Genomic DNA, 8,854 nt, shown 5'->3' on the forward strand with positions numbered 1-8,854 from the left:
TAGTGATCCAGAAAAGCTGGTGGTATAGGTGCAGTCTGAGTCTGAAGGCCTGAGAACCAGGATAACCACGGCATAAGTTCTAGACCAAATTTTAAGGCCTGATTTCCAGGCAAGCCAATGGTATAAATTTTAGTCCCAGGAGATGTCTCAGCTCCAGCAGTCCAATACACACAGAGAGAATTCTCCCTTCCTTCACATTTTTGTTTTATTCAGGTCCTCTCAACAAATTGGAAAATGCCCACCCACATTGGAGAGGGCAATCTGCTTTATTCAGCTTTCCAATCCAAATGTTAATCTTATCTGGAAACACCTTCACAGACACACTCAGAAAAAATGTTTAACCAGATATCTGAGCACCATGTGGCCAAGTCAAGTTGATATATAAAATTAGCCATCACACTTTCACATTCTTTTATGTGTTGTACCATTTTGTACCGTCTTTGAAGATTTCTTCTTTATGAATTGCTTCTGACATAGTGGTGTTGGTTGAAAGAAAAAAGTCAACAATGATGGCGATGACCCTTGGACTCCACAGTCAGCAAAATCATATTAGAAGTTGGCTATGTACTTTAAGAAGCAGTTTGAAGAAAGTTTTATTACCTTTGTTTCAGAAAAAAAAATTAATGCAGTATTTTTGAGAAGATTCAAGACTATAATAATCATCAGTATTTTAAGAAGAATATTTTTTCAGTTACAATTTCAAAGTTTTCATTTGCCTCCACCATGATGATAATTTGATTTAAAGAAAATTGGCTTAATTCTTAATTCTTATTAATTATTTTTAATTCTAACCATATTTATAAATTCAAATTCATAGATTATTTTTTAGAAAAAATAGAGCACGTCTCTGTATTTTCTGATACCTCCCTCTTATGAAGCCATTTTTGTCACTTCACTAAATTTTAGTTCCCACTTGTACATTTCGAAACTTTCTATCCAATGGTTAAATTCATGTTACTTTATCCTTTATATGTACAATTTTTTAATGTATTTATCTTGTCAGTTATGGTATTGTATTGTTTGATGGTTTTTATTATTTAATTGTTTTCTAAAACAGGATTTTATTTTTAAATGTTTTATATGTGTGTGTATATATATATATATATATATATACACACACACACATATATATATATATATATACACACACACATATATATATACACACACATATATATATACACATATATATATACACACATATATATATATACACACACATATATATATATATACACACACACACATATATATATATATATATATATGCAGACATTTCACCAAAGAGGATACACAAATGGCAAATAAACACATAAAAAGATGTGCCACATAATTAGCCATTAGAGAAATGCAATATAAAGCCATATGGAAAGAAACTCAGCCCAGTTCTGGGGACAAGATGGAGTAAATGCACTTCTCCTTATTACTCCTGCTAAATAAAGTTTAAAACCCTGGATTATATATTGAACAAACATTGGAAGAATTTGAAAGCTGAAGAGAAGGACGCGAACCAGCTAGGTACCTTGGGGCCTGAGAAAGGACACTGTGGTGAATTCCCTGGGTTTCGTTTTTTTTTGCCTCACATCTCTGTGTGTTGGGGAAGAAAGGGCTCAGAAACCCCAATGGGTGCAGAAAAAAAAAGTCTTTTCACAAGTCACAGGATAAGAAAAGGGGTAGCCTAGCAAGATAGAAAACTTTTAGGCAATAACCTCCCTCCCTACTCCAACCAAACACTATGGACAATATTGTGACTGTACTCCATCCTGATAGCAAAGGCAAAGTGAAGGGCCCAAATTTCCACCCTTGTGAGGCTGTAATAAGTTTCCCCCTTCAACACTGGGGTGAAATCGTGAAGGCGAAGTGGGAAGCTAGAATTTTTATCCCTTCCCAAAGGTAACAGGCCCCCATCTCACCCATCCTCATGGTATCAGTGGAGGCCATATCAAGAGAAGCAATGAGACCCTCTTTCTCCAAGTCTGAACTACCACACCCACCCAGTAGCAACAGGCATTCTTCCCTGGGGTATCAACTGAGATTAGTTGGGAAACATAGACCTTCATTCCCATTTAGCAGTAATGGGTAGTGCTACCCATTTCCCATTGGCATGATGTCAGAGGAGGTCTGCTAACACAGGTTATTTAAATAAGATTCAGCATCTCATAACACAGTAACCAAAATATTCAGATACAATAGAAAATCACTTGTTATACCAAGACACAGAAAATTCTCACCTTAAATGAGAAAAGATAATCCACATATGACAAAACCAAGATTAAACAGATGTTGGAATTATCTGAAAAGGATTTTAAAGCAGCCATCATAAAAATGTTTCAATAAGTTTGAAACAATTGAAAAGACAGAAAATCTCAGCAAAGAAAGACTGCAAAAAAGTTACAAGACATAAAAAAGAACCAAATAGAAATTTTAGAATTGAAAGATATAATAACCAAATTTTTAAAAAGTGGATGGGTTTAACAGCAGAAAAAAGATGACAGAGGAATGAATTTGAATACAGAGCACAGAATAATTGATACAGAACAATAGAGGTTACCAATTGGTAAAACAGAGAAAAAAAAGGACTGAAAAAAAGAATGAATAGAACCTCAGAGATCTGTGGAAATTATAACAAAAGATAAAATCTTTGTGCTATTAGAGTCCCAGAAGGAGAGAAGAAATACAGTGGGATTTGAAAGTATTCAAATAAATAATGGATGCAATTTTCTTAAATTTGGCAAAGGACATAAACCTACATATTCAAGAAGTTTAGATAATGCCAAACAGGATAAACTCAATGAAATCTATGCCAAGACAAATCGTAATCAAATTTCTGAACACTAAAGACAAAGAAAAAAAATCAAGAGTGAAGTAGTGAATTCTTTATGGGCAAAAAACAATCTGAATGACAGGGAATTATTTATCAGAAACCATGAGGCCTGAAGGAAGGGAGACGGTATTTATTCAACTGCTAAAAGAAAGAAATGTCAACGTAGAATTCCATATCCAGTGAAATAACTTTCAGGAATTAAGGGGAAATCAAGACACTCTCAATTGAATAAAAACTAAGAGAATTTGTTGCCAGCAAGACCTAACTTAAAAGAATGGCCAAATGACATTTTCCTGAACAGAAAGGAAATGATGAAAGAAGGACTCTTGGAACAAAGGAAAAAATAAAAAAGAGAAAAATCCAATAGACTTTTCTTTCTCCCTGGAGTTTTCTAAATTAAATTTTATGATTCAGGCAAAAATTATAACATTGTATGTACATAATGTATGTGGAGAAAATATTTAAGGCAAATATAAATGGGGAAAGATTAAGAGACATAAAGGGAAGTAAGTTTTTATACTTTATTAGAATTGGTAAAATTACGACACTAATAGACTGTGATAAATTATGTATACATAATCTAATTCTTATAGAAATCACTAAAACATCTATACAAATAAATAAATTCACAAATACTATAGATAAGTCAAAATGAAATTCTGAAGAATGTTCAAAGTACTCCTCAGGGAGTCAGAAAAAATAAAACAGAAATCAAAAACAGAGAGAAAAAAATAGAAAACAAAAACAAAATGCTAGACTTGTTTTAAAATATGAATGATTACATTCAATGGAAATTATATAAATGAGGCAATTAAAAGACAGAGATTGACAGAGCAGATTAAAAAACATGATTCAATTATATGCTGTCTACAAGAAACTCATGTCAACTATAACAATATAAGTATGTTGAAAGTATAGAAAAATATATGAACAATATAAGTAGGTTGAAAGAACAGAAAAATATATACCATGCAAATATCAATCAAAATAAAGGAGAAATGGCTAAGTTAATAGCAAATAAAGTATACTTCAGAGCACAAAGAATTAGCAGGGACAGAGATAATCATTACATAATGATAAAGGACTCAATCCACCAAGAAGTCATAGCAATCCTAAATGTGTATGCACCATATAGCAGAGCTGCAAAATATGAGAAGCAAACCAAAAAAATGATAGAAATGAAAAAAAAATTATAGCTATGGCTAGAGATGTCAATACCTCTTTTCAATAATTGATAAAACAACTAGAGAGAAAATTAGTAAAGATACAGAAGAACTCAAAACACCATCAACCAACAGGATCTAATTGCCATTCAAAGAACACACCACACAACAACAGCCAAATTCACATTCTTTCAAGAACCTACACAAATTTACCATAATAGACCATATCCTGGGCCATAAAACAAACTTCATCAAATCTAAAAGAATTGAAATCATTCAGAATGTGTTCTCTGACCATAATGGAATAGAAATAAAATCAATAGCAGAAATATAACAGGAAAATTTCTAAACTCTTGGAAACTAAACAACACATTTCTATATGTATAATGGGTCAAAGAGGAGTCCCAAAGGAAATAAAAATACTTGAACTGAATGAAAATCAAAACCAGCAGCAATAACATATCAAAATTTATAGGATATAGCTAAACCAGTCCTGAGAGGGAATTTTTAGTATTACATGCTTACATTAGAAAAGAAGAAACATCTCAAATAAATAAACTAATCAAGGCCTTATATTAAGAAATAGAAAAAGGAGGTAAAAATAAACTTAAGCATAAGAAAGGAAATAATTAAATAAGAGCAGAAATTAGAAGCAGGGAAAAAATTGAGAAAGTCCAGGACACAGCTTGCCAATTCTTTGAAAAACATCAATAAAATTGAACTGCTAGCAAGACAGACAAATAAAAACAGAGGACACAAATTACCATATCATGAATGAACAGAGAATATCACTTCAGGCTCTGCAGACATCAAATAGATAAAATCACAATGCAATGATCACTACACACTTATCAGAATGGCTAAAATAGAGTGATAACACCAAATATTGCTGAAGATCCAGAGAAACTGGATCACTCATATATTTCTGGTCAGAATAAAAAATTGTACAGCAATTTTGGGAAATAAAATTTGACAGTTTCTTACAAAACTAAATATGCATATACTTTATGACCCAATAATTGGACTCTTCAACACTTATTCCAGAGAAATAAAAACTTACGTTCACATAAAAACTTGTAAACAAATGTTCATAGCAGCTTTATTTCTAATAGCCAAAAACTTGAAAACAAGTCATATTTCCTAACAAATGTTAAAATAGCTGTGTTACCTATATCATGCAATGCTATTTAACAATACAAAGGAACAAACCATTGATATTCATAACAACTTGGATGTATCTCAAAGGAATTATGCTGAATATAAAAAGCCAATTTCAAAAGGTTACATACTATGTGATTCAATTTGTACAACATCCTTGAAATAATAAACATATAGAGATAGAGTATGATTAGTGCTTGCCTGAGTTTAGGTATGGGAAGTGAGGAGAGCGGGTGAGGTTAGAAAGGGATAGCACAATGGAGTATGGTGGTGAAACAGTCTGTATCTTGATTGCTGTGATTACACAAATCTATACATATGCTGAAATTCCACAGAACCACACACACGTACACACACACACACACACACACACATACACACACACACACATGCATCCCATACAAATATATGCACACAAACCTAGTAAAAACTGTGGATTGTACCAATATCAATTTTATGGATTGTACATTATCTTATATGTGTGGTTATTCAAGAAATTACTATTGGACATACCTGCATGATCTGTACACAGGACCACTGAAGTTAAAGTGTGGAACCTCTACTTCTGATGTGAAGTGATAAGCTAGACATGATCTGTTGGCAGATGGATAATATCAATAGGTGACAGTTATCAAGCACTTAGTACATGTCAGATACTCTGCTATGAGCTATATATGCATTTTCTTATAAAACCCTTAATTGTTTGAGATAGGTAGTATTTTAATCCATTTTTTTAGATGATGAAATAGAAGCTCAGGGAGGTTAAATTAATTTCCCATGTTTCTACAATTAATATAGTACTATGTTCCACAGGGCAAGATCAAACTTGAAATGCTTTCAGGGGTAGTGGGAAAGCCTGCCTGCCTTTGTTAGTGTCTCTTCCTCTTGTCATTGAAGCCTACACTTCCTATGTCAGGAGAAATACCTTTCAATTTCTGATTAAAAATGTATCTGATCCCATGAGGGAAGGAAGAGACCATACAGAGAGAAAATGGAGAAGACACAGATGTAGGTTTTCTGGGACATATTGAATCTGCTTTGTGATTTTGCTTAAGAAATGTTCTAGTCTCTCCTGAAGGTTAGGAATGTCCTGAAGACAAACTTTGCATACTGGAAGATTTCTTCTAATATTGGCCTTGATCTTGATACTTAAAATTGAAGTGCAGCAAATTTGATCAAAATCAGTCAACCCATTTGAAAGCTAGTAGGAAACAAACAGATATAAAACACTAAAAGGTCCAACTGATTTCACTATATTCAATCAATAATTTTTTAATTTCCAATTCAGCAGGCAGCCTTCTTTTAAGCATCCATGTAAGCCAAGAATGACTGAAAAAGTGTTTGATTTTACCACATACTGTTAACTGAAAGTTAACCACAGGGAGCCAGAACACAGAATATTCAATAACATCTATTTCTCTTTTCCATATGAAAAAAGTCTCTTCATGCAGATCATGTAAAAAACAACAACAACAAAAACACACACACTGTAATTTATATATTAAGAGCCTAACTGCATTTGATTTTTAGTGTTTCTAATATTCCAAGTAATGATTCCTTTCTTGGGTTTGAGAGATTTTGTGTTAGAGTTTAAAACAATAGTATAGCTAGAATCATTAATTTAACATACTTTGCTGACTTAGATGACAATTTAGCTTCTGATCTAAAATACTAAATTTTATCCTATAACAGTGAAGGCTTTTTTTTTTTTTTATTATTATTATTCCTAAACTTTGCTGATTAATCTCCAACCCAGATGTCAAGAATAATTTCTCCCCACCCTATATTGGTAAAATCTATTATTTATTTCAACAAAACATTATCTAACAGTCATTAAGTGCTAGGTATCATGTTAAGTGTTGGGATATATCCAGTTAAATCACATGAAGTTGTTAATATATGACCTAAAAACAAGAATTTTATACTGTTCAATCTAATAAAAATGAAAAAAAATGTGGTTCCTTCCATTAACACAATTTAATACAAGGAATATGAATAAACAAAATTATGAGTTGGGGGATTCTGGGAGACTTCCTTGAGGAAGTGCTCAGACTGATTCCAGAAGAATGAGTAAGAAGATCAAGGTGAACAAGGCATGTGGGAAAGAAGGCATTTTCTGGGAGAGAAGACGTGTTCACAGAACTCTCTAGAGTCTAGGAGGCAATGGAAAATATGAGTCTTGACTGGAGAGGAAAGATTAAACAAACAACCAAAAATGTCTTATGTGATAAGAATTTTACTAAGGGTAATTGGTAAACTTTGAATAATTATGAGTAGGAGAATGGAAGGGCAGTTTTGCACTTTAGGAAGATCACTCTAGCCACAGTGTATGTGTTATGGGGGTAGATTTAGAGGAGTTGGACAGCACTGGAGGCTGGAAGATCATTTAGAAGTCACTACATCACTGTAAGGGGAGATGTAAGTGATGAAAGGATCTATACAAAAGCAGTGGTAGCAGAAATGGCGAGGAGGAGCCAATCTAAGGCATATAAGGAGTCCTAGACTGACCTCAGGTAAAATGAGTCAGGGGGGAGAAATCAAGATGGAGATTTCTGGCTTGTAAAATGGTATGTAGAACTGAGATAGAAAATACAGAAGAATTGGGTCTGCTTGGAGGCAAGGAGGAAAATAATAAGCCCAGTCTTATAGACCCAAGTGGACAGGTCTGGTTGGCAGATGGACATTAGGCTTCTCAGACCCCCCAAGAGAAATCTGAACTGGAAATATAGATGGCAGAGTCAACAGCATAGAGATAATATTGAACTCATGGGACTATATGGGAAAGGAATGGAGACAGCAACCAAAGGCCAAAGGCAGAATGCTGGGCACACTCGCAAGGAAAGGGTGGGACAAAGGAAGAACGCCCACAAAGGACACAGGGAAGGGTACTGAGAGGTAGGCAGGAAGCTAGAGGTATGTGGCGTCAAGAAAGTCAAAGGAAGGGAGAATTTAAAGAAGAGGAAAATAATTAATAATAAATAGCATGGGAAAGTTTAGTAATGAAAAAGCCATCCATGGCCTTTGCCATAAGAGCCATTTGTTACCTTGGTGAAGAATAACTTATGAAAACTTGGGGGTAGAAGCTAGATAGCAGAAGGTTTAGGAGTAAATGAACAAAAAAATAATAATAAGGAAGTAGAGACAGCATGTTTAGATTACTTAAAAACAAACCAAACAACAACAACCAAATAAATACTTCTTTATATTTTCATCACAAAAATAATATATATTCATTATTTGGGGGGGATTCAGATATTAAAAAAAAAAAAGACACTTATGACTCCAGAGAAAAACACTATTCATGTTTAAATTTTAATGCATAATCTTCCAGAATTTTTCTACGCATGAAAAGGCATATATATATATATATACATATATATATATATTTATATTTATATTTATATTTATATTTATATTTATATTTATATTTATATATATATGGCATATGTTTGTATACATTACTGGAAAAATGCTTGTGTTCTGTTTTTGTTATTTAACATACATAATGAACATGTCAACAAATAGTCTTGTGTGATATTTATTTGATCAGGCTCTATGGATGGACCATGATTATTTAACTATTCCATATGGTTGGACATTTTAATTATCTTCATTCCTAGTACATGCTTGTCCTCCATCCTTCTGCTCCTATCTATACTTGTTCTTCTCTAAACCTGAGCACAGCTAGTATCTTGACGCTTACCTTCAC

The sequence above is a fragment of the Rhinolophus sinicus genome, chromosome 2 (genome assembly GCF_057876585.1).
Source record: "Rhinolophus sinicus isolate RSI-liver-muscle chromosome 2, RSI-T2T, whole genome shotgun sequence".
NCBI classification, from domain to species: Eukaryota; Metazoa; Chordata; class Mammalia; order Chiroptera; family Rhinolophidae; genus Rhinolophus; species Rhinolophus sinicus.